This window comes from Solea solea, chromosome 7 (genome assembly GCF_958295425.1).
Source record: "Solea solea chromosome 7, fSolSol10.1, whole genome shotgun sequence".
NCBI lineage: Eukaryota > Metazoa > Chordata > Actinopteri > Pleuronectiformes > Soleidae > Solea > Solea solea.
The window spans coordinates 18,378,134-18,403,523 of record NC_081140.1 but is presented as its reverse complement, the minus strand read 5'-3'; the positions used below and the strand labels follow the sequence as shown (position 1 = coordinate 18,403,523).

The following is a 25,390-nucleotide window of genomic DNA, read 5'->3' as shown; positions in this document are numbered from 1 at the left end:
TAGTTAGGAGAGGCTCACCTGGCAGAGAAGGACGAGATGGTGTGATGACGTGAAAGGGCCGTGGAGGACAATATACCCGCTGTCAGGTGTGTTGGGACCAAGTGGCAACTACTAGTGACATCACCCATGTTGACGTTTTGCAACAGAAAGTTCAGACGTTGTACGATGTAACTGACAATTACACTGGTGTCCACTCATTATGTGCTGTACTCAATTGTAACCCTTTAACACCGAGCGCAAGCGCACGTTGCATTACTGCAAGTCTGCGAGGGTTTGAGCTATTGGAAAAAAATCCAACGGTTTCTGAAAGCTGAGAAGTTGCAAGTCAAATCCAATATGTGGTTATTACAGTCATTTCACTCGCACTGTTGCAGGAAGCCTGCGAATCAGCGTCTTCAGAGAGGAGAGTTGGAAACATGCCTGTAGATAGTATCCATTTTTTGGCCTGTTTTTGCACATTGAGTGTTGACAAAGAAACATTGAGAGGCTCAAAAAATCTTATTGTAAATATGTTTTGTACTGTTCAAATTTCAAATGCAAAATCTGTTCTTCATGTACAACTGCAGTGTTTTTCTAAATAAACCTTTAGGTTTCTCTTCATTTTGAATTGTTAAAACAGTATTTTAACATGCAGTAAATTGTAAATAAATGCCAGATATTGAATGTTATTGTTATTCTGGAAAAGTGGGCAAAAGCACATTTTCTGGTCCTTTCATGGTTGTTAAAGGGTTAATCTGGACTCTAGAGTGTGTTGTATATGTGACCACACATCTTTTGTGTGCAACTGGTACAGTAGACTACACTACATTTGTACTTTAAATAAAGACAAACATATTCCCGTTTAGTCATTTACAGTATAAATGTATATGGTACATGGCAACAAGGCAACAAAAGTTAGGCACACCAGTGCAACCAATGTGAAAAGTTGTAAAATGGTAGCTTCATTTTCAAAACTGACATCATTATAGCCCGAGTGGCACTGTCAGCATCTGAAATCATATTTTTTAACAATCTCAATATTAAAATTGTATTGTGTTATTCAACCTCGTTGGTCCGATCAAAGCATCAGGATTAAAGACAACATAGAGTAGAGTAGATAAACTAAGACCTAAGCAAATGTCATGCTGTTATTCAAATGGAAAACAGCTATGACAAAATGAGCAGCCATTAATTAAACATCAAACAAAGTAGATTTAATAAACGGGGGCTCCACACACACGCACTATTCGCTATAGTTCCAATCCACACGTGACGTGCAACACGTTTGAAAGCTGAGCGTGAGCGTGAGCGAGGCTCGCGTCAAAACAGTGGATCACATGTAAGGGCCACAGAAATGTTGAGATGACTCTGGTGTTAAGGAAATATATAAATAAAGGAGTCATCAATAAGTATCTTAGCATATGTGAATAATGCATGTGGCCATTTCCCGTAGCCTGAGGCAGGAGATATTATTACACCATCAGATCAACCAAGGTAATAAGTTGGAGTGGAGAGAGGGGGGAAGAGAAGGCTGGGGATATTATGCTCCCCAATTACATAACACCCCAACAACACACACACACACATATAAGTACATGCAGACAGGCATAAACCATGATAAAAGTATTAAAAAATATAGAGAGCATACATTTACCACCTGATCTAGTGGTTTCACTCCTTCACCTGGACTTAAATGCCTATATGACAGCTATGCAGGGAAACTGCCACTGAGATACAGCAGCCCAGTTACACACACACACACACACACACACTCACAGGATAAATGCACTGGAAAATCTGTGCTGTAATCCAGTCCTCAGTGCTCGAGTCCATCTGAGTCATCTGTCTGTCTGTCATTGTATAATACACAAAATGTGCTAAATATTTAATGCTCCCAGTGCTGTGGGGAAAGTAAGACTATCAACAAAGTAAGTCAGATTCATCCACCACTGATATACAGATGTAACCCGCATGAATTAAAACATAAATGTCACGGGAAGCCATGAAATAATGGTTCTAATAGTCTATAGCTAAGTGGGGAATGACAGATAGGACAACATACAGTAGCGTGGCTGCAAATGCTTCGCGCAGCTGCGTATGTTGATGTATTGGAGTGCGGCGCTTAGTTGAAGCCACGTGGAATCACAGTGGTTATAATGAAAGCCACGTTCATCTCTGTATCTGAGCGCAACGCACGGAGAGAAGGAGAAATAATGAGAGACGAAATGGAGTGAGCAGGGGCCAGAGATAGGAAACATTTGTTCACCTTGAACGGCTTCCAGAGGAGAAAAAAACTGTGGTGAAGGTGAAAAAAAAAAAAGAAAGCAAGAAAACAAGCTCCTGAATGTTTGATTTCCATGGCTGACCTTTGAAACAGGATAGTCCGAGGACCAAACTGCAAAGTACAAAATCTGGTTTTCTCTGGAATGTATTTGTCTGTCACTGTTTTTAGGTTGCTGTCATTAGGCTCTCTAATTTCTGTTATTGTCTTATTGTAATTTGGACAAGTTCATGTGTGTGTGTGTGTGTGTTCTTTGCTGCTGACTCTTGGCCAGGACGCCCTTGGAGAAGAGATTTTGCAATCTCAATGGGATTATCCTGGGAAAATAAAGGTTAAATCAAAGAAATGAAAAAAATGATCATAACCTTTTGGAGAGTAGGAAGAAATTCCCAGAGAGAGTCAGAGTGTAAACTCTGACCTGTTAAAAGAGCCTTTGAAGTTGCTGTCTTTGTTTGTTTAGACTGAAAGTTGACAGTTGAGACATTCCTGAAATTCTGGAAGAGCCATAAATCAGTTTTTTATGCTCTCTCCATCAGTGTATCTATACTGTGGGGACATTACGGTCGACGATCACTCGTCAACGGTACTGTGATAATCAAATTTAAATTTATAAACACTGTATATTAGTGACACAGAAGTTTTGTGAGGCAAATAAAACAATGAGGCTCCTGCAGACAGACTTCGCTTTCCACCAGTTCAGTCAGGAGTTTATTTATTTATGATTTAAATGATTTTTCCACGCTGCTGGAGACACTGAAAAACTAGTGATCCATAAGGAGTATCATCATGATGTCCTCTGCCCCTTCTTCAACTCGCTTCACATTTGTTCCAGTCGCACTGACTTCTCCTGCTGATTATTTACCTGAGAGCTTTGGTTGATAATGAACTACACAGTGCGTGAGGTCCAAAGAAATGACACCAACAAAAGGGAATTCATTTATAAAGTCTTGATCAGATAAATTCATGATTCAAGTAATTAATATCATAACATTTACATCATGAGTTGATTAGCAATATGGACAATGGTGTAGTTCAAATGAAATGCAATTAAGCGGCAAGTTTATACAGGCTTGGAGAAATTATTGGTGGTGCAACTTCCAAAACACAAATAAGAAAGGAGAGGGGGTGGGGGGGGCTGCAGTAATGTGAGAGGTTAAAGGGCGCTGACTGCAGCAGTAAAAAACAGATGCTGGATGCCTCATATTACACCGCATCACCAGCTGACCAGGATATCATTTATATATGACCTGTGCTGCCCTTTTTACTGATAGGGGCAACAGAGAGGAAGAGGAGGGGGGGTGGTGGAGTGAAGAGTCAACATGTTTATATGACATTAGCCCAAAAACTAAATATTGTGTTTGTCTAACTCAAACTAAGACTTTTAAAATAGGCATGTTAGTCTGACTGAAATTGTACTAAATCAGACTAACACACCTGGATATTGCCATTGGGAGTGGAACTATTACTGCATGTGTCTGCGCATGACCCACAGTTCCCATCTAATACCTGTAATTAATAGAAGAAGCTGGTACACAGGAGAATTTAACAAACATTCAGCCCAGTCTTTTTTTTTTTTTTGACCCACGATCAGCTTAAAGAATTGTAATTCTAACTAACTACTAATACTAACAAGCTGAATGAGGGCTTTATACCGCCTAGTGGAGCAGACACTCTAAATCCCCCCCCCAAAAAATTTTACCCCACTAGTAATGCTTGTATACTGGGACAGGGAAATAGGTTCAATTGAACAGGAGCATTTGGAACAAGTTGGTAAGAGACAGAGATTGGTGTCTGGTAGTGAAGGAGTTAAAACAAGGTGATTTTTGGCAGGTATGGAAGAGGAGGAGTCAAGGGCAACGCAGGAGATGAAAAGCAGATGTCTGTCTTTTGAGGCCGTGTGGGCCCTTCAGTGTGACACTATCTAGACATTTTTCATCTCTCTCCGTTTCTCTGATGGCCACCTGTTCCCCTTCTCTTCTGCTTATATGCTTTGCAGTCTTCCATATATGCTCTCCCCGAGCCTGCCTTTGCTTTTAGCAATCTGCTCGCCTGCTGCTAAGTTGCACTCCAAGTATCATGTGACATAAACAACTGTGAACGTGGCTCATCTTTTAATAGTAGCTGTCCTCGTTTTTTGTTTTTTTCTCGGCCACTGTCTCTCCCCCCCGCTTCCTCTCCTTCTCACTGTCTCCCCTCTTGTTCCTTGTTTCACGCAACACCTTATGCTGCAGTACCACAGTAATGTGCTGCAAGGTCATCATTGCCAAGGCAACTACAGAAACCATGTTAATGCAAGCATTAAGTGGAAGATGGTGTCAGATCCAGTCTGATGACAAAGCAGTTAGCCGTGAGATCATAAAAGGTTTCAAATGCCTGATGTAAAATCCACACAGTATCACCCTCTGGACTCATATACAGCCTCACTAATGAGGCTGAAGCAGTTAGTTAGGGTGGTGCAATAGTGACTGACAATGATTATGACAGCAGATGATTTCCCTTTAACAGATACCCAGTCACATTTAGCAAACTGGCCTCCCTACAGGTAAATTATGGCAAGTCACGCTCACTTTACATGTTAAAATGACACATTTTTAATGTTTTCTGGTGCATTCGATTTGACTTACAACAAGGACAGACAAATCGATATAAATGCCAGGGTATAAAGGCCAACAAGGAAGTGGGGGTTTCAATAAATGCAAGAAAAGAAAAGACTTGTTGCGTTGATGGAAACAAAGTGCTCTTTAAATTAGCTTCATTACTGCATGCTGCTTTTCCAGTTTACAACTTGATCACATTATTCTATCATTAGCTTTTTTCTCTCATATGCAGATGTTCACCGACAGTGGTCTCACTTAAAGTGGTGTTATTGAACCCCGACAAAGATCTTGAATAAACATGTACAAATATGATCTAATTACTGTGGGTTACGTAACTGGCTGACAGCCGAAAGACTGCAATAACAACATAATATTTAAAGCTGCTGTCAGTGAAATAGTTCCTGGATCTACTTCTGCGAGCAAATGTAGTTCTGCTAACTAATGTTGAATAAAATAATAATAATAATTCAGTATCGCACACCACTTTATCCAATCAGGAGCCAGGACTCAAAAAGTTAACAAAAAATGAGTGGAAGCAAGGTGGTTCATTAAGTCCCATGACAATGAATAGTACTGACACTACGGCCAAAGATCATGAATGTATGCAGTGGTACCATATGTACTGTAATGCCTTGGTTCACACACCTACCAAAGAAATCCTCCGTCCCTACAATTCAAGCTTGAGATTTGATCCAAAAGTCACCAGCCGACTGCTAATCATTATGAAATGATAATCCATTACGAGGATCTTTCCACATATTGTACCGTCAGTGTAATCTCAGACTCCGTCCCATTTCCTCGCCTGTGACGCACACGCGCGCACATCAGCGCTGACCACAAACCATGAGACAACAGATCTGCATCATCCACAGAGGATACACAATTACAGAGAGGAACGGAAGGTCAGTCAGAGCATTGTTATTCAGCGCACAGCCACATGAGTAAGACGTACGCATAAGCACAGCATCAAACCATCTCTCCTGTGCGCGCGCGCTCCGTCTCAAACGCACACATTAACACACACACACACACACACACACACACACACACACACAATGTGCGACACCCTCCTTCAGCTGTAAGACAAACAGAGGGGAGGAGAGACGGCGAGGGCAGTCAAGTGGCACGTGTGCAAGCTGTTGTCTGCACCGTGATATCAGTGCAAGTGTTTAAACAGCCTGACATGCACACAGATAGGGTGCGAGGCAGTTTTGCTCGACTCCCGGGCGGATGTGAGAGGATATGTGTTTAATTACATGGTCAAATACATACATATATATATATAAATATATATATATATATATGTATATATATATATACACATACTGTGCACCAACGCATATACATTTTTGCTCATCCATTCAGCTACTTGTTACTTTTATAGTCACTGCAGCATGGCCGGCTGTGGTGGTGCCAGTGTGGTGTAATGCAGTGGCAGAGAGGGAGTCACTGAGTTCATGGACATAAAGCAACCCACTGCCAGACCAGTCTGCTCCTCTCAGGAATAGCAATGGAGGTAGTGTATGTGTGTGTGTGTCTGTCTGCGTGTGTGTGTGTGTGTGTGTGTGTGTGTGTGTTCACACACAGCAGTCCTCATGAGTTATATTGAGGCAGAATCTCATTTCGGAGTTATTACATAAGATTAGAGGTAATATGTTAATTGTTAGGTTGAGGTTCGGTATTAACCGGTTGCAGTTAAGGTTAGGGATGAGGCTTTGGTCAGACCGTCCAAATGAACGAAACCCCGTGTGTGTAGGTGGAACAATTATGACAGGGAGAGACGGTAGCGCAGACAGAATGATGGACAGACAGAAGGACAGGGTGAGGCACAGACAGTGAGTGACAGAATGGGGAGGTGCAGGAGATATAGATATCACAGGTGGAACAGAGGCAGACAGATGCCACTAAAAGTATAGAGTCTGGGCTCCCTTGTGCAAATTTACCACCTCTGTGGTCATAAAAAAATGGCACGCACGCACACACACACACACACACAAATGGGTATGCACTGTCTCTCCCATTTACTTTAACTGTGTCTCTCTTGCTCTCACATGCAGACAGACAGACAGCACAGGCACAGAGGTGAACCAGGGGATGACAAAGACAAAAAAGAGAGTGACAGACAGGGAGACAGGTGAGGGGCACAGGTGGCACGGCCTCAGACAGACAGACAGACAGAGTGGACAAATTCAGAATATAATGAGATGGGAGTCGAGTGAGAGAAGGAGCAGTTTCAGAGCGACGCAATAAAAACAGCGAGATAAAGAACAATTTATGACAAACTTGGACAGTGGAGATTCCTTCACAGCAAAAAATGATCACCGACTAGAAGGTGGGCGGCTGAAAAGCTTAATAACACAGTTGTCGTGAAGATTGTGAAGTGCAGAGGACAAAGATGATTCATACTAATAATTTTGGCCTCACATTCTGCAGTCTGGTATTTAGTATCAAATCAGGAAATGCCAACGGAGTGAATGCTCCCCCCAAAAGAGAATATCACTTTTCTGAATCATAACCGCACACACCCACTGAAGTGTAGAATCCCCCAACCTGTCATCAGTGCAGCCATGTGGCCAAACAAGGGATAATCTGTACTCTTCAACTGTCTATGACCAGTGATTCAGTTTGACACCTTAATCTACGGAAATCACAGGGCTCGTCCGTGGAGCCAACTGTATTTACTATAGATTACATCTTTCACTCGTGTGCATTGGTCCAGTGACAGCTCTGCAGACGGCAGGGAAAACAGCAATCATACACCACTGACTGACTCACTGTGATTCTGCCACTCGCCAAGCGGCCTCGTAGGACTCCCTCAACCATTTGTCTAAGTGGACCATCTACTGTATCTGCTGCTTATGTGCTGTGTTGGCTTCCTGACACTTGGGACTCCAAGTCATTTCCAGTCACAGAGCACCATACACCCTGTTTCTCTTTTCTTGATAATTGAATCATGTAAATCAGGGTGAGGATGTGCTCATGTCATTATGCATGTACACACACACAAACATTGTCATTGCTCATCTGTATTCGACCGGCTATCCTGAGCCTGCTGAGGACAGCACAGAGATGACATCACTTCTGAAGGACAGATTAGTTGAAGGATGAAACACAAAAGTGAAGAGTGAACCAAAAGAGAGCTCAAATTCATAAAAAAACAACGATTTTTTGCAGGTGCCTCCTCGCCCAGTCACTCTCCCCCTGCGTTAAGAGTCGTTTCTTCTCTCACACATTCAGAGGCGTGTGCTATGGAATTAAGTATGTGTTTGAGTGCGTCTGTGCTCTCACTGTTCTATACTCTAATGACCTTGTAGATCTGCCTGCTCTGATCTGCAGTGGAGCTCTTTCAACCCACCGAGAGTCAGACACTGAAAGAGAAACAGAGAGTGAGCCATAAAACGGCAGAGGGGCTGGGGGGGGAAAAAGACAGAGAGCTGCAGGGAGAGAGACAAAGGCGGAGAGGGGCGAGGAAGTAAAAGTGTGAAGAGAGGCAGACGTGGAGAGATTAGTGGGCGTGTGCCAAAAATTACAGGGAAACCGTAGATAGATGCAGTGATTATTACAACAAACAGCAGGTCAGAGTACGGTAAATAAACAGAACTCCTAAACGAGAAGAATTCAAACAACAGGGTCCTGAAATATATAGTCATTACATTTCAGCAAACCCCTGCAAAGTTTCTATTAAAAGAATGTCAATACAGAAAGTCTAACCTCAGTCATGAAGGTTAAGTCTATTACTGTCTTATGCACTTTTTAAATTACACTCACGTATTAAGTGCAGCTCTTTGCAGTCGTTGGCAACATCAAAGAAACATACCCGCACCAATAACGTCACTTTTCCCCACTTATTTCGCTAATATTTTGTGTGTGTTTTTTTCATTTATTCATCTGGAAACTTATATTGTATATATAAACACATTTAGCGTTAGTGCCACTTACAGATATTCCATTCCATTCCACTGGTAAAAAAAAAAAAAGTTAAGTGTTAAGTGTGCGTCACAGTTAAACAGGTTTTTAACCACCGGGAATGAATTTAACCGGGATGTACTCCAGAGTCAAATGACTTTGCAGTGCATGCAGGATTTTATTGCCTTTGGCTCCATTCAACATCAGTGCCAATGTTAGAACTGGGTGTCCATGCTAATGCCGTCATGGAGTTTCGTCATCACTCGTGGCACAACACAACAACGTGCACAGATGTGAGCATAGCTGTTTGCACCGATGTTTGTGGCAATCCTTCCGTTTTAAAAGTTGGGAGAAAGCCGAATATCATCTCTGAAGTAAAAGACGCAAAAATAACATTATCAATGAGGGCAATGGGGTTGTTGTTGTTTTTTGTTTCCAGCACATCCGTGACATTACAATTCACACACAGGTGATGCAGGGGTAAAACAAACAGGGCAGATCAACCATTGGCAAGGGGAATGGTGTTAATCACCTTTTTAGTGGCTTCACCCAGGTGTGGGTGTGTGTGTGTGTGTGTGTGTGTGTGTGTCTACTCTGCGGAGCATAAAACACTAACGTTGCCCATTATTAGGTCTGCTAAGCTCTTTTTCCACATTAAAACGGTCCTGCCTCAAAGTACCACACAATAACAATCACGCACGATGGCCATTTGCATACACACACACACACACACACACACGAAGTGTACTTACAAACAGTAACTCACTCAACATGACATCTAGATGGGTCATTTTAAAAGCTATGTGGCAGGACGAAGCAGAGAATGTAGGCAGGGACAACTCAGTCTAATCTCTCAACAATCACAAAGTCATACATACTCACACATGCACGCTCAGACAGAGTAAATGACTTACTGTATCTCTGCAAGGACTCATCTGACTGCTGCTGAGAGGAGAATGGAAAGTGAAAACCTCATGTTTGCTTCGCGGCACTCCTCTCCTTCACTCCCTTCATCACTTCCCCCTCCTCCCTCCCTTTTCCTTCGCTTTCTCCCTCCCCTGCCTCTTTTCCCTCCTCCTCCTTCTCCTCCTCTTCCTCCTTCCCTCGCTGTCCTTCACTCCGTCGCTCCTTTTCTCTCCCTCCTTCACTCCTGGCAGAGCCCTACTGTATTCAAATGCGCCGGTCTCCATATAAGGCAGCACAGCTAAACATGTCACACATAATTTATCCACAGCGGGCTGCAAGTTCACCTTTCACAGCTCACGCTTGGATCGTACGCAAAAGAGGGAGGAGATGCGAGGAGAGGAGGAAGAGAGGGTAACGCAGGGACTTAACTCAGACAAACTTCTGCTGTCAACAGCCACGCTCCCACAGTTTTACACTCCGTGAGAACGAGTCAGTGTGTATCAGTTTGTGTGCGAGACGATAAAAACGCGACTGGAGACAAAAATGCAGTTCACCTGCACTGTTCCAGCAACACCCTCTACCCTTCATGCCCCTCCCTGTCGCTCCACCATCTGTATCTGCAGCCAGTAAATCTCATAAAGATGCAGTTGGCGAGACGTGTCCACCTGCCTGCCCTTACCTTCTACACCTCTGCCTGCTATTGGCGCTATTATACCTCCATATAGCGGGACCGACAGGAGCAGAGAGAAGGGGGGAAAAAAACTGCAATGATAATAAAATTGAAGAGGGTTTAAAAAGGAAAAAAAGAGGAGAGGGGTTAAACCATTTTGTTTGGGACCGGCGCAAGGAAATGCAGTGACTGAGCACCAAAGAGAAGGAAGATAAAACTAATGTGTCAACAAATAAGAAGCCATACAAATGGTTTGCAGCTGTACGCATCAGACCGATTGGCTCTTATCCCGTGTGATGTTTTGTTATAGTTAAAGGTTTTAAAAACACTGCTGACCTCTCTTCTTGTTTCTACTACAAACAAACAAAACCTCTGATGCAGAATGCAGACAACAGTTGTGGTGAAGCTACAGAAAAAAAAGAGAGAGCAGGGTTAGCCGATAGAGCTCTCCCCTCCCTCCCTCCCTCCATCCCTCCCTCCCTCCCTCCTCCACAGCACCAGTCCACTCACAGGACAGCAAGAGTCACAGCTCTGTTGCCATGGTGTCTAACGCCATCAAACACGTCGTCAGGTGCATGTGTGTCTCTCTGACCATGTGTGCGTGCATGGTGTTGTGTGTTTGCGGAGGTGTGCGTGCGTGTGTGTGTCAGGTGGGTGTTACCAAGTGACTCAGAGTCACATCACCGCCTTAGCTGCGGTATATCATGGCGTTTGGAATTTATCACTTTATTGGCGTATGTGTGTGAATATGTGTGTGTGTGTGTGTGTCTAAGGGTGAAAGGCAGAAGGTGTTGATTGAACGGGAGCCTGTTCTCAGGAGCACCCACTGACGGATCCCTGCGCTGCTCTGTGTGTTAATGTTTACCTCCAGATTCTATAAATATTTACCGGGTCATTCATAGAGACCTTGCAACACACTACAGACGCTGGTGATATGGAATCTCAGTTTGAGAACCGGCAAGTCACAGTCCTGTGCCCAAAAATGGCCCTGCTGTTGGGAATAGGCAGCGGCGACTCTAAGTGTATAGAAGTAGTACGCCGTTCGTCTAGACTAAATGTGTTGGTTCAAAACACAGCTCGTTCAGTGCAGTGTGCCTTATTTATGTTCTGTAACTATGCTCTGAAATATTTTGCAGCTGTCACATTTTTAGATTTAGTGTTCTTTCTTGTGGATATTCAGAAAATAAACTGCTTTCAAACCCACGCTAAAAAGTAGTGAAACCACATCTTGCACCCGAAGTTTTACCTCCTTGTTTTTTTAAATAACATTCAGTGGTGAGATCACTGCTAATCATATATTTCCTTGTGACCTTGTGAGAACTTCAAATGATACTGATAATATACAATATCATATTGATACTGTAACTGATACTGTATTGATATAAGATACACGCCTTGCCTATATTGTAGCCTATAACGCACTTTTTAAAAAAATAATAAAACCGTCTTCCGAAATGCAGTCAGCGCTTGAGTCCAAGGCTGACTCATCACGACACAGGACATAATATAGCAATGAAAATGTTCTCTATCTAATTTATACAATGTTTGTGTATTTTACTAGTGGTTGAGTGATTCATCGGCTCTGACAGAATATATCACAACCTATTGGTATCAGGGGACCATGGCTCTGACCATGGCTGATGACTGTGCTACTCATCATGTAGAGATTAGGGCTGTCCCTTCTTATTCAAAATTGAGATATCCATTCAAATTTTGGGGGAAAGTTCAAATTCAAACCTTATAATCTTGTTCCAGTTCAAAATGTACTGCCTAGAAGCCCAACACTGCGTCTAAAGCCATTACTACATGGTCAGTGAGGGCAGCTTGACCTTAAATTAACTTAGAATCCATCTGACAAATAAGACTGTGATGTTGTGTTGTTCTTAGAACCGGAGTTAACAACTTAACTTCAAGTGTTGCTGTGAAAACATTAAAGTGACTTCCTGAGGGAAATCAATGTGTCTGAGAAGCGGCATGTGAAAGTATTTTTCACCATAGATGATTAATGTAATGTAATAATAATGATGTCATCACGGGGAATATTCATATCTATTGGAAGATATTATGTAATATTAGTTCGAACTTGAATCTTGGAAGTGACACTGCTCTCCATGGAGGCTCCACAGCCATGGTTGCTACTGGCTAGTGGCATGCCAAGCACAACTACTGGGCCGAGGCTATACACGCGTCTATGTACTGTTTGTACAGTATAAGCGATTTTCTCCCTATGGTTACTAACAAAAACAAAACTTTAAAGACCCTATGATGAAAGCCAGCGCATGAGAGCTAGTGTGAGCAATGCAGAGTGTTGATCTTTAGAGATGGGTTGTTGGAAAAGTATGAGAATACACTCAAATTGTATTTGTCAATACAATCATTCATAAAAAAAACGTTTTCATCTTTTTAGTATCGCAATGAATATTGTTATTACAAATCCATTTTCTTGGAAGATTTTCTATTCTAATCTGCCTCTGTATTTAACTGTACTGTACTGTTTTTATCACATATTACAGGTCAAAACCCACCTGTTTAAACTGGCATACAACATTTAACCATCTCCACTCATTCCTCACTGGCTTTACCCGGTCTCAATGTTTTCAATGCTATTTTATCCTTGTCATTATTGTATCTAGGAATTTAGTGAGTTTTATGCCACGTTTTAGTGTTTTGCTCCTACATTAGACTTAAGAACAGCAGTTGACTACACGAGCATGTAAGTACCTTAGTAAGCAACTTCCCATTGGAAAGAAGAAACAGTGCAGTGTAAGGTTTTGACCTAGCACATTATAACTGCAATTGCAGACAATTTAATGCTCACTAAGGTTCCTATTCACTGCTCTGCTGAGGCCCATGTGTGAGTGGGGGACAGACAAAGAAATACTTTTTCTAAAAACAAGTCCTTCTTTACATCCACGCTCCCTCTGATAACATAAAAACAAGGGGCACAAATGCATGAACATGTGTCCCTTGTCCCTTGTGCTTCACATCATTAAAGACAGAACTGTAGAAAAATTCGAGAGGGAAAAAAATAAGACGCAGAAGTTAAAGGGAGATCCATAAATCATCCTTGATTCATACTTTAAAGCAAAGCCAGAGCTGGACGGAGAGCAAAGGAATATCTATTGGAAAACCGCAAGGATCTTACCCAATGGAAAATCCAGCAGCGTGACCTAGTGTTTGTCTGGGAGGTGTTTTTTTTAACATGCAGCAGACTTGTGCTCTATTTTTGACAATCTAAGGTCAAATCATTTAACCAATCATGTTCAAAAGACAGCGGCTATTTCAGTCTGTTAAAATGACATGACCTTGCAGGGCTTCTGCCGCCTGCTTTTCGAGGGAAACAACTCTCTGTTCGAGTACCAACACATTCTGGGGGCCCCAGATGTGACCTCAGTGGAAAATGTTAGAAACTGTCAACTCCAGAGCTCTGTGGTGGGGAATAAATAAATTACTATTGTTAACAAAAACCTCCCTACTGAGAAAACTCCCGTATGACCACTGTTACACACGGAGCCCCCCCTTGGATTTAATCTTCATCTGTTTGAGCCAGTATTAAAAAATACCGATGACTTACAGTATCTCTGTGCCGCGTCTTAAGTGCACAGGAACATAGTAAATATACCTTGATGACTACAGTGCACAGACAAACACATTCAGGTTTTTTTTATCAGTCTCCAAATTGAGGCGGTAGACAGAGGCAAAGAAAGAGATGTCACATGGATTTCTGACAGGTGATGATATACATAGTGACAAACACATAATGAAGGAGAGAAGCTTCTCCATTTATAGTTATGACAGGTGGATTTCTGCAGGGGAAGAGCAGATGTCTGCGTAAAGGAGACAAACTGAATAATAATAATTTTTGCATTTCATTTCCCTGTGCCATAAAAAGCTCTTTGCATAGTTTATTACAATATAGTGCTCAGCATGCACAACTTCCTACATCCACATTTTACTATACGCCGAGAAAGAAAAAGATTTAATCTGACGAGATACTCCCGGGTGATGAAGTATCGTTTGAATAGAATTACCCTGAGCTGTACATTATATGATGTCAAGTTAGGAGATTATAAAAACTATATTTCTCGTTCGACTACTTTGGAAGGCGTAACTTTCTCAAAAATAATTTTATATCATTTTCACTTTCTGCACATGCCACTGGTGAAACATGAATTCACAATAGGGTCGCAGGGTGCGGGACTGAAAATGTGCTTCCCAGTCTGTCTGGGTTTCTGGCGCAACTGATACGGTCACAAGCCTCAGTGACTGTTAAACCACAAATGACCCATAGTGGTGCGTCACTGCTTTTACCCGCTTATCACCTCATCATTAGTCACATGTAGACAGCTTAATAAAAGGCTTAGTTGTTTATTTTTTTCAATTTGTGAAATCAGCCTATTTATTTTTCTAAAACCAAAAATCTTTGGAGATGTAATCATAAAAAGCTGAAAAAATAAGTGTTTGACCTTATAAAAGTAGAACTTAAAATGCATTTAAATTGTATTTAGCTGGACACATTAGGCTTAATAATCCTATCTTGCCTTAGTTTTATATAACAAATCTTGCATAAGTCATTCAGTGTTCATTAAATGCTACGTATTAACATTGAAACGAGCCTAGAACGATTCATTAGCGTCATATCATAAATATGCTGGACTGAGCCCAGTGTCCACAAAAAGGTAAACAGCCTTCAGAATGACAAAGTGCACGCAATATCCAAAGAAGTTATGCTTTCCTAAAAGTAGGTGTTCAACAGCGCTTCCATGATATACGTGCATGCAAAACCTTATCAGCACATTCAAATCAGCTATGGTAAAAAATTCATCTGCATGCTGCAAGAAAAAAAATATGCAAAAACAGAGAAAATAATGAAATGGCATTGACACAGATACTCCACATGCCTAGATGCTATTTCTTCATTCTCCTCTCCAAGACTAATCCTCACGTTTGGAAACAACAAATCTGAGAAAAACATTTTTTTTTCTTTTCACTGCTGCATTTAATAGAGCAGCGATATCACGAGCAACAGGCGGGGAAGTTGCAGGAATCCTAACGTGTCAAATATTAATGATAGTCTGGCGTGTGCAGAGCAAAACTCCCCTCTGCTCCGCTCAAGAGGCAGAGACACAGACAAACAGACCATGTTGTAAAGCCACCAGTCGTCCACTCGCTCAGAGAAAAGCTGTCTTACCTGCCTGACTGTCTGTGTGCGCTCGGACTGAGTGTATGAGTGTGTGTACGCTCACACACGATCCCCACAAGCAGGAACTGATGAATCTACATGACTTCAGCCCTGCAGCATGCAGTGCATTATGGGGTTTCAGTCTCTCTCTCTCTCTCCCTCATACTCTCTCCCCTCTGTGTGTGTGTGTGTGTGTGTGTGTGTGTGTGTGTGTGTGTGTGTCACTCTCTCTCTTCCTCTCTCTGTTGGCACAGTATTAAAGGGGGATGTCCTCGCGCCCTGTCTGGAGAGAGGAGGGTGAACTCACACACTGTGTCCACATACACACATACACACGCACACTCACACACAATGCAGGAGAAGAACCCTCACGATGACGACTGCCGCGGCTGTGGTTGCCGTGGCAACAGCCTCCCCCTCTCCCTCCTCCCCTCTCTAGCTCCTGTCGCTCTTCAGGCTCCCGCCCTCTGTTTAAATATTAAAAAGAATGGAATTAAAGAAAAAAAAAAGAGTGTTTTTATACTTTTCATTTGTTTCTGTCACACACACACACACATGAAGGATGAGCTCAGTGGCTAACGCAGGCAAGGTGGAGAGAAACTTCTGATCACGTGACTGATAACTTGCTTCTGCCTTCTGAGATAACGAGAGGTTGTTGTGTTGTAACGGGGAAGAAGCGTTTGTGTACATGCATCTATGATGTGTGTCTGGTGTGTGTGTGTGTGTATGTGTGTAAGAGAGTGGGTGATTTGGACGTTCCTGGAAACAGGCTATAGTTCCTGTTTGTGGTCTCTTTCCTTTTCCTCAGATGCTACCGCCGGTGCACTGAGGCCTGCAGCCCTTTGATAACACACATTTCTGTCACAAAGGGAAGCACAGCTGGTTAAAAGGTTGTGTATGGACACAAACAGGCAGATGTACCAACAAAAAGAAAAACTGATTCATTGAATGTTTTACCACGATTCACCGTCTTACAGGTTATGGGCTGATTCAGAGGGATAACTGGAGCTAATAAAAAAAAATTTTGGAGGGATGACAAACAAGCGCAAAGAGGAGAGAGAAACAGAGAGATAAGAGAGGGTGAGGCGGCAAAGGAGACAACGGTCTCAACGGTCTCCCATGGTGACAGAGTGGGTGGAGGGCTGTGGCTATCCTTTAGGCCTTGTAAATCAACAGCTCACAGCTGAGTCCTGCAGTACAACCATTGCACTGGCAACCCGTCATATTCAGAGTTTCAATGCCCAGCCTTGTGTGCTTTCAGTTTTCCCTCCCACACTTCTCTCCTCCTTGGAGTCCGCCTGCCTATACTCTCCGTAGGCCCCGCAGTGAGTGAACCATCATGGTCCAAATCTAACCCAACGAGAAGCCCAGTGTTTGCTCATAGTGTGAGCTGTTGGGTTTCATTTCTCTCTATAATACTGTAAAGGTTCTCTGCCATACTATGTCCACAACAGTGTGCAGTGCCTTGAGGTAATGTATGTTGTGATTTGCCGCAATACAAATAAAATTGAGTTATTATCGAGACAGGTCATGCCGCAGGAGCAACAGTTAACCTCGGTAGTCAGGCCAGTTAAAACCTACATGTGCCGCCGATTCATCTGCTCCTTGTCTCCCAGTAGCCATGGGAACAGGTAGGAACTATGATCCACTGAGCATTGATTGTTGAAATTCTCGGGAGGGTGATTTAATCAGTGAGCTTGGCATAAAAAAAGGTATAGACAAAGTGGGAGGCAACAGGTGTTACTGATTGTGAACGTGCCAGGATGCATATGCTGGTTTGTCGATGCAGGCAACCAATTCATACTCACTTAACTTGATCCTTTAGCTCTGTAACTCTGCGAATGTGTCACTAATTTAAAGCTACTCCTCCAGGCATTCGGTGGTCAGAGAGAGAGAGAGAGAGAGCGTGAGAAAGAAAACTGCTTTATATCAATACGAGTGGCTTTTCCATACCTGAAGAAAGCACATATCTGAACAAGCTAGCATTATCACAGAAACACTCGTGTGGTCGGACTAATGAAGTGTCCTTGAGATTGAGCGACACTGAATAACCTGAATAACTTAGATTTGATTAGACTGCTCTTTGAGACTAATGGCAACGGCAGGTGTCCACAGGCTGCATGTGCCAAATCTATTCAGTAGAGACATTAACATACACGTGTGACCCCCCCCCCCCCCCACCCACACACACACAAACACACAGGTTTGCACAGCTATTCTTCTTAAGACATTATAGTGACTTGCATTCATTTGGACAGGCCCTATCATGAACATGAAACATAACCAGTTAATGCCTAACAAATCTGAGCCCTAAACTTAATTAGTGGCCCAGAAATGAGGTTCTAGTTCAGTTTTTATGCCAGAAAAGGTCCTAAAAAGGTATCAAATACAAGTATGTACACACACACACACACACACACACAAAAGGAGGGTTCACCAGTGCTTGGAACTATTCATTAAAAACACTGCAGCTCCCCTTAAGCACACTGGCCATTGATTATGCTGATGCATAATGATGGTGGTGGTACTGCTGGTGTAATTATTATACCCTCAGACTCTTGTTCACCAAGACTTCAATATTTTTTTTTACAGCACATCTAAACTGTAAACTGCACTGATTTTTTTCCTTTATCTGATTCTGTGTATTGATTTTGGTTCAGTGCCACTGTGTGAATACTGCATTACAGGACTAGAACTTGAATCTTATTCAGTTTAAAGGATAAAAACAAGCCTCTTGCGCTGCAGTTATTGCTAAATATTTATGTAATTAGCCCCGGTTTTTAATATTGAATAGAAATGTAATAAATATTGCAGTCATTTGTGAGCATGATGTATTATTTTCAAAGAAACATTATATTTACACACACACACATGCGTGACAACACAGCAGTTCTCTATACTTATAATGGCCGCATGATTTTTATTAACATAGATAATTAAAGAACAACTCCTTTCTGATATTATTAAGACGCGGTGTGAATTTTTGCGTTGAAATATAAAGTCAGTGGACAAACGCGAGCAGAAATGCATTTCACGGCGTGGGCAGCCAGACTCAGCTGGTTCACGATGGAGAAATAACTTATCATCTCTGTGTGTTCACACTAGGGGTGGGCAATATTGGTAAAAAAAATAAACAACAATATCTCGATATTTTGGGGGGATTTTGATGATCACGATAATTAGCCGATATCCTTTAAAAATTCGAGTTAGAACTCACTAACAGATTTTATCAATAGACACAATATTTAAGGAAAGAACTCTTACACATTGTCTTCAAACGTAAGCATTCAAGTAAATACTCAAAGACAAAAACATCACCTGCTCCATCTTCTGCAGTGGTAACCTGAGCTGTAGCCGTTGAGGGGCCTGGAGGAGCGCAGCCGTCCTCTGCTGCCATGGCCATGAGCTCAGTGGTGATTGTTGACGAAATGGCTTTAATCTGGTCATCATGGCTGTAGCGTGTTTCTTTAATGCGGAGGTCAAGTATGAAAGTCAAACCAAAGAGGAAATCCACATTGCCTTCTTTGTACTCAGTGTTCAGGACCTCCGAGTCAGGTTTTAGGTAGGAGACTGTTACACTTTGCTCAACTAGAACAGAGGACCAAGCATTTCCCTCACTGTTTCCAGCACTTCAACATCTTGCCATGTTGATATGAGACACTGTGTGTCTGCACCCAGCACATGACGAATTACCTTTTCTTGCTCAACAAATCTCTTGATCATACGCTGGCTCGAAGCCCATCTTGTTGGCGATTCTGTGACGAGTTTATGCTCCGGGAGGTTCAGATGAGCTTGAGCGTCTCTTAGAGCTGTCTTCATTTTCACGCCTTTAGAAAACGCTCCAACAATCTTCTTGCAAACTCCAATGGCTCAGCCTACTCTGGGATCATGCACGCTCCTCTCTGGAAAACATTTCATAGAGACAGGACATTTGTTAGCTAGTTCAACAGTTTATGGTGTAATACCATTGTCAGACATAGTACCATTACCAAGGGTGCAGTGTTGTTTTTGGCAGCCATTCTAGATTTAGTCTTAGTTTTATGCTTATTAGTTTTAATCATCATTTCTATATGTGATAGTTTTTAATCCAGTTTTAGTCAGTTTTAGTCTTTTAACAAATTAATTTAGGTCAATGAGTATTGACCGACTCTAGATTGGCTTGGAAAGGCTCGGGGCGAAGGACGGTTTACAGCGACCCCCGCCCGGACCTCGCCGCTTCCCGGGGCCGCGGACACATGCACTCTCTGCGGCTTCTCCCGCCCGCCGGCTGACCCCCCCCGGCGGGGGTTGTCGGTTGTCAGAAATGTCACGCATTTTGAACACTGACAAACCACTCACATTTCAATTTTTGTCTGGTCAACGAGAACTCACACGCATCTCGTCATGTTTTCGTCATCAAAGATCCATGTTCGTTTCGTCACTGTCTCGTTATTGTCATGGAAAAAAGGGGCGTCAACAAAATCATTTCGTCATCATTGATGAAAACAACACTGCAGGGGTGTCAAACTCAATTACAGAGGGTGTCTGTGACCAAGTCAAGGGCCAGACATGGTCAAATAATGTACAATTCTAAATAAAACAAGCTTATAAATTAAATAAAACCCTATAAAGCAAATCAGACACCAAATTTGAAGTAAACGTGTCATTTTAACATATAAGTGAACTCAATGGATACCTTTTTCCTGGATAACTCACAAAAGAACATACATGTAAATGTAGAAGAATAGTAAATACTGTTCCTGCAGTTACTGCGGTATGAGGGAGGCTGATTGTGAGGTTTAGAATATTTTTAAATAACATTTTTGCTTTCATCTGATTGAAAAATGTGCCGGGCCTTGCGGCATCAGAAATAATTAGTAACTGAGTAAGATCAGAGGCTTAATGCACACTGCAACATATTAATACTTGCTTTGGTAGAGAAACAGTAAGCCTCAACAGTAGTTATGATCTCAAGACATGAATACAGAGGGAATGTTCTGTGCAGTGGATTTCATCAGTTTCCTGTTCATGACCTCACATGTGGAGATCGTCATCCTAAAAGCTCGAAAAGGTTCAGTTTAACCGTTTCCACCGAGGCAAAAAAAATCTGAATTTCATAAGGCTGGGTTTGTTGATGCCAGCACAGCATCCCTGAGCATCTAACTGCAACTTAAAGAGAGGCTTATTGAGTTTAATCAGAATGGAAACATTTAAAGCTCAAGTTGCAGGTTGTAGTGGCAGATTGAGCAGGGTTTTATTCTTTTTTTCTTTTTAAATGGTTCATCTGACAGCAAAAAAAACATTTATGTCTTTAAACACATGTTTCCTTATCCCTATCTGCAGAGAGGGGGTTTCAGTCCATTCCTTCAGACAGATGCTCAGTAAATAGAACGGTCAGGCTTCACAGTGTTGAATGTCTTTTAAATATTCTTTAACATGCACTCAAATAACAGTCCCTTCAGTATCAACACGGACTCCTCACTCTGTGGAAATATAGAGATGTTGCATCTAATGCTATGGCAACTGAGAGTCATGTTATTCAAGGTAAAAGTGGAGGCAGAATCACGGACTACTTTTGAGCAGAACGACACAGCCTCTGTTCTTATGAAAACATGAACAAAACAAATCATTTTGGTTCCAATGACGGTAAAACAGGAGAGACTGCCAAAATGTGGGTCTCACACTGGAATTAAGTTTTGATGCTGAGAAAGAAAACATCCTTTAGCACCAAGGAAATGTCAAAAGCAGCTTCTGTAAGTTGTAGAAAAGCAAAAGGGCAGCAGCTCTTGAGAGTTTATCAAGAGTCAGAATGTACTAATTAATGAGCGGCTGCATAGTAACACCTCCCAAATTAACTTGAACTAAAAGAGTGCTGCAGGGATTTGGGGGCCTACGAAAAGATAACTCTAACCACCATGAGAATTTAAAGGAGCCAGAAACAGTTGCTTGCGGTCATTGGTGCTCACAACAGCAGCGAGCAAGCATCCGCTGCTCTGGCTAACACTGTATCAGATTTCACCCTCACTGTTATATCAAGTAAGGCAAAACTCTAGTCGTGCTTGGCATCAGTGAGTTTAATAAAACTCTCTTTTCCCTTTTCTGCTTTTGTGGGGTTTCTGTTGGAGTGTGTGTTTTGCTGGGAGCTGGTCATTTGATTGAGAGTCATTATAATAAAAAAATAAAAAGAATATGTGTGCCTGTCCTGTTTTGAAAAGCATTTGTCCCTGTCGAGTTACTTTTATACTCCATCTGAGACTGTGGCAGTCTGTTACGACTGAATATGAATCACTCAATTTGAACCTGAATTAAACAATTTCAATAATTGCTTTTAAATTTAGAAACCTGAAAAACGTCATTTTAAAATGTATTGGTTTGACAGTGCCTTGCAATCCAAGGTCTGTTCTTCCAATGAAAGTTGTGTGCTACACATCCAGGTCCTGACGGACTCACATATTACATCATGTGTTTTTCTATTGTTATTATTTTACAGTTCATTTGATTTATTTTAGGCTCCACCAAAGCAGTTGTTGTGTAGGTGTAATAAAGTTTCTTTGTTTTTTGATAGTTTTTTTTAAGTTCTTTAGGTTTTTTAGGTGTTAGCTGAAAGGTGCATTAGCGCCATCCTTATTGCTCTGCCACTAACACATGTCGGGATATGATCGGCCACACGTCACGGAGCTGTGACCTTGTGAATTGAGACACAGCTCCTCTCTCTCTCTCCCCCCCCCCCCTCTCCCCTCCTTCTGTGTGTGATTGCAGCAGTGGAGTCAGGTGTGCGGGAGCCAGGTCACCAGCTGCCATGCATCCTCATCAAGCTCTGCCAACAAATGCCTGGTGCCTCCTTCAACACTCCACCACATCGTACACTGGTCTGCACATTCTCAACCTGGTTCCAGTCATAATTACCACCTGTCCCATCTTCATCACTTCAGCTCCCTCCTCTGGACTCAGCGTTCAGACCAACTTCAGCCCCTCCCCCCCAGAGGTGTCAAACTGGCGGCCCACCAATTACTATTATGTTATGATAAAAGCGTCTGCTAAAATGACATGTAATGATAAAAACATTGGCCATGACCTCCCCCTCCTTTAAACACAGCTGCCAGCATGGTGATGAAATATAGACAGAATATAATATTAAATATGTATGCTAGCAATATTTTTTAAATAGTAATAATACAATGTTTTTGGTTGTCATTATCACATTATTAAATGTATTACATCAAACATATACATAAGCTTGCCGGGTGTTTTAATTACAGTTGTCCGTGTTATTATTTACTTGATTTTAGATTAATTTCTCTGTTTTTGGTTTATTTTACATCATAAATGTTACTAATTACAGGTGAATTATACACCATTCCATATGAAAACAGGCACTTTTACTTCAAAATTCTGTGAAATGTCATCGTGAATATGTATATTACGACATAATGATGGAATATTGTGTTATAATTTCTTGTTTAATGATATTTTTTTATAATCAGCTGTTTTTTTTTCTTCTCTAGACCAGCCCCCTCTTGACAAGACTAGCTGTTCATTGGCCCCCAGGTCATTTGAGTTTGACACACCTCTGTACTAAACCGTTGTTAGTAATTTGCATAGTAGTTTTCTGCTTTTTGGGTTCACCATCGGCAAAAAGCAACAGTTTAAATGTCTCCGGATGACCACACTGGCATCAGGGTGTGTTATTCACCAAATGAGGAGCATGGTATTTAATGATGTAAAGCACATCTGCATTTATTATTTCACAGTTCAAAGTTAGAACTTTCAAAGGCACACACTCTTCTTTCCTTCATAAATGTGCAATTCACTGAACAGATCAACCCAGAGGGCAAGCTATAGGGAATTGCTGGGGAGCAGATCATCATCACTCTGTGCGCCTCATACACTGTAATCCTCTGCTTGTCTTCCATGTGTTCTTTTACTGAGGTGATATATAAAACTACCTTTAGGTCAGCCTTCTGAGAAAGACTACAACATTGTTCCTGTAAGAAAACAAGATGCTGACCCTCTGAAACAGTATTGCTGTCACTGATGGACATGGTGGACGATGGACTGTGCACCCTATTTTAAGTGAGAATGATTCTCGTTTTTCTTCAGTATTGATCTCAAGCGTTGTACAGTCTGTACACTTTGCCTGTTACCCAATACAAAGGTATCCTCAAATCAAAATACAGCGCTGTCAGCACTGCTCGTGATTGGTCATTTTCCTTTTCCTCCATTTGGTTTTATCAACAAGACGAGCCCTTTGCATCTCTATCACTTTCGTTTTTACCTTCTTAAAACAACAAGCATGACATCTGTTTTTCCTGTAGCTAAAAATATGTCTGATACTAAGTGGCAGTGACCAGCTTAATACACTAATTAACTAAAATCCCAGGAGAACTGTAACCGACAAAGGAAATATAAAAAAACAAATGTATTCTTATTCTTAATATCCCTCTTTTTGATATCTTTCTCTCCAATACATTTACACCATGTAAGTCCCTGACACAGACACTCCCTGACAAAAAAGATTTTTCACTTTTCACGCCCTTTTCCCCATTCGTTTTGAGACAGTAATCCCCGGCTGCAGCACTAATAGCATTAGCAGAGCATATCCAATCCCTTTAGTACCCCAACAGGGAGCACAGAGCTGAGACCTACGCTGAGACAGACACATGGGGGACTACGCTACCCATGCTGCCTCAGGAAATCCATGCACATTACTTGGCTCATTACTAAATAAAGTAAACTGAAACAAAGATTAAGTAAAGACATAACAGCATGATGGATATGGTCACAGAAATGCTGAGGCAAGGATACATAAGACTAATGTCTGAGAGGCTGGTTGGTTGAGAGGACTCACTATACAGTTCCACAACGGCTCGCCTGACTTCGGCACGGCACAGCTCGACTCTAAATGGTTTGGTATGGTTTTCCATTACTATAGCACCACCTCAACGTGGGCAGCGTCATCATAGCACGACTGCATGAAACTCTGTTTAACACACGACTAGTAACTAGTGACTTGTAAAGCAGTTGTTTTTGGTGTAACTGAATCATTAGACTCGGTTAATTAAACAGATTTGTTCACAGAATCGTTCAGTACTTCCTTCTGACGCAGTCGCTGAACTGAAACACAGCGGAAAGGGTTGTGATGCAGCTCGCAGCTCTCGATCGCCGCTTTCAGCAGTGCCGTCGTCAAATGCACCAGGCTCCTCTGTTAAATGTTTTAGACATTTCCTTGCTAAATGATGAAGATCATCACGTGTATTCAGGATTTTAAAGTGATTCTTGTGTCGGACGTCACACTCATGACGTCCGACTCTTCCAGTGAGCTCCTAGCTGTACCATGTAAGCTGTTTAAGTGCTTTAAGACCACCACTTTTTACGATATTAGCTGGAGCCATTGAGAAAAAAACTGTGGAATAATATTTCAATTTGGATTTCACTACAGCATTGTGGTGTGTTTGGATTCTGCTGCATTGTGCCTGAATTATTCATTCACACACAGAGCATAGAGTCATTTGTTGTTTGCTTATGCAAGAACAATACATGCATGCATGTGCTTGTGCATCTTCCTGTATACAAATGTATGTGTGCAAACGCTGTATATCTGCCAAAGCTGGAAGGACGGATGGATGGATGGATGGATGATAGGAAGGTAGAGAGGTATAGGTTGGTTGACTGATTGACAGACAGACGGTTGCCTCTAAAGGGCCCATTAGCAGCACATTACAAACACAGCCTTCTTAGGCAGAGAAACACTAGCCAACCAGAAAAGGACTTGTCCTTCTTCCTTCCAGCTGCTGTTAGCCAGCCTGCCAACCACTCGTTGTCTTGACTCCTGCTCCATTTTTCAGACATTACCCATTGCTCACAGTGAGTCACTGACTCGAAAAAAGGCT

The 25,390-nt window shown here is 42.0% G+C and overlaps 1 protein-coding gene across 13 annotated transcripts in view; it reads right to left on the bottom strand.

Moving 5' to 3' along the window:
• Positions 1 to 25,390, bottom strand: part of LOC131462130 (muscleblind-like protein 1) — an 87,974-nt gene that overhangs the window by 48,892 nt on the left and 13,692 nt on the right. For 11 of the 13 annotated variants that reach the window (XM_058633100.1, XM_058633099.1, XM_058633096.1 and 8 more), the window contains exon 1: positions 9,678 to 9,780. The gene's annotated coding sequence lies outside the window, so the exon portion shown is untranslated. Of the gene's footprint in view, positions 1 to 9,677; positions 9,781 to 15,530; positions 15,670 to 18,839; positions 19,424 to 25,390 lie in introns of those variants that run through there. The other 2 variants (XM_058633098.1, XM_058633097.1) reach the window with 2 other exon arrangements.